The 1,992-nt window shown below is 28.9% G+C and overlaps 1 long non-coding RNA gene across 1 annotated transcript; it reads left to right on the top strand.

Annotated features, from left to right (window-relative positions):
* Nucleotides 1-954, top strand: LOC111617571. Its single transcript, XR_002755440.1, has 3 exons — nt 1-73; nt 149-211; nt 901-954. It is a non-coding gene; the product is annotated as an uncharacterized LOC111617571 (long non-coding RNA).
* Nucleotides 955-1,992: the final 1,038 nt, after the last annotated feature.

The following is a 1,992-nucleotide window of genomic DNA, read 5'->3' as shown; positions in this document are numbered from 1 at the left end:
GACGGTGACCGCAACTGTAGTAAAAGAAAGAAGATTTCAAAAATTATTTAGAGGAAATATGAAGCGATTTATGGTACAGTCGATATCGAATTATATAAGAGAAAATTTCAATAACATCTCGTTTCTAAATTCTTAATTATTTTCAAAGCGTTTGATCAAACAGGAAATGAAATTGAGCGACAATTTATTGGAAATTGAAGAATCGTACCAGGTCTGTATTTAGGGAATGTTTTCTAAGTATTTATAAGTACTTTTATAAGAGTTTTCAAAAGCATAAAAATTATTTACATGTATTTATTCATTAAACATCGCATTAAAATACGTTATTTAAGTAATAGTCACTAGTGTGTAGTTCTCAATTGATATTTCTATTTAATTAGACTCGAGAAATGATTCAATAAATCGTATTAAATATTTCTAATAATTTTGGAGTAAATTCCCAATATTCGTTTATTAATAGAAAAAACATTCATTGCATTGTTCAAATACTTAACTGTGATTATTATAGGTCGATTGAAGAAAAAATAGTTAAATAGGAAGTGAGAGGAAAAAGTATTGTTTATTTCGAGTTTGGTCTTTTTAGCCGGATTTGTATATATATTATTTCTTAAATGTTAATATTATGTATTATAATATTAGTTTATATATATATTATTAGAATTTGTTTAGCAATATATCCTTTAACGGATTACCATGTGATGATAAATTTTAGAAAGAATATGAGAAAAATGAATTTACCTGTTTTTAGAATTGCATAATCTATGTTAATAAAGCATAATGACATAATGTCATTGCAAATATTGTTTTAGATTACAATCAATATTGTTACGAAGAATGCTGATTAATATGGTCTATCTATTAGTGTTTTATACAATTTTTCTGAAATAATTTTATTTACAGGAAATAAAAGAAAACAATATTGAATTTAAGATAGCCCTAATGAAGCTATTAGAAGAAAACAAAGTAAGTTAAATGCTACGATATTATGACCTATTCTAACTTAAAATTACAGTCGACCCCCTATAACACTGTTGATTATTCCGTTTTATATGAATTCCATGTTGTACGAGTCACTTAGATTTTCCAAATACGTAAGCCGTTCACAGCCCGGCACATGTATTTGGAAAATCTAAGTGACTCGTACAACATGGAATTCATATAAAACGGAAAAATCAACAGTGTTATAAGGGGGTCGACTGTAAATCGTTTAAACAAACAATCTCATTTCGTGTCAGTGGTTTCTGACAATGGAAAACAATTTCCGGTGCGTGCCGTATATGATTTATGGTGATCGATGAATTAATACTTTCAGTTGCTTCACTGATAAATTTGTGAAATAGATTATAGTTAATTAGTTAGAAGGGAGCTTGTAAATGTGGGTCATAGGCTTATTTTACTCAGAGAGCACTAAAAAATCTAGGTTCTTAGTACTCTTCTCCACCGCTACAAATACAAATTGATTAGGTCTTGTAAAAACTGTTTGTTTAAAAATTTCTCAAATGTCAAATCCGGCATGTGGTAATGACGATTTATGGGAAACCGACCCCTGTTTAATGCCAAGACATGCCAAGTATAAAACGTGTCGGGACCAATTGTTGTCGTCGGGATTTATCCTCTCGGCCGCTGATAAGGCTTCAAATTATTATTTGTAGTACTTTTTACTAATATGTCGTCTCATATATTTAAGTTTTATTGGAAAGTTTACAAAATAAATTTTTAATTAATCGCTTGAGCCTTTGCAGTTTATCACAGCTGCTCTCGGATCCGAGATTTTCTGAAATATTATATTTCGACATTATTAATCTTAGTAATTTAATTATTTATCCACAGTCACATAACAGTTTTTTTAGAAGATACGTCTTGCCATACGTGCTCTTGTAGTTATATTTGTCAAGAATGCAGATCAAACCTAACTATGCAGGTAATAATTTTTCAAATAATTTGTAGACGTTTTAAAATATATTCTCGTTTTGTTTATTATTAAACAATTTT

The sequence above is a fragment of the Centruroides sculpturatus genome, unplaced genomic scaffold (assembly GCF_000671375.1).
Source record: "Centruroides sculpturatus isolate CEXI.00-Female unplaced genomic scaffold, Cexi_2.0 scaffold7005, whole genome shotgun sequence".
Taxonomy (NCBI): Eukaryota; Metazoa; Arthropoda; class Arachnida; order Scorpiones; family Buthidae; genus Centruroides; species Centruroides sculpturatus.
Note: the sequence above shows the minus strand (reverse complement) of the source record. Positions and strands in the feature narration are given on the sequence as shown.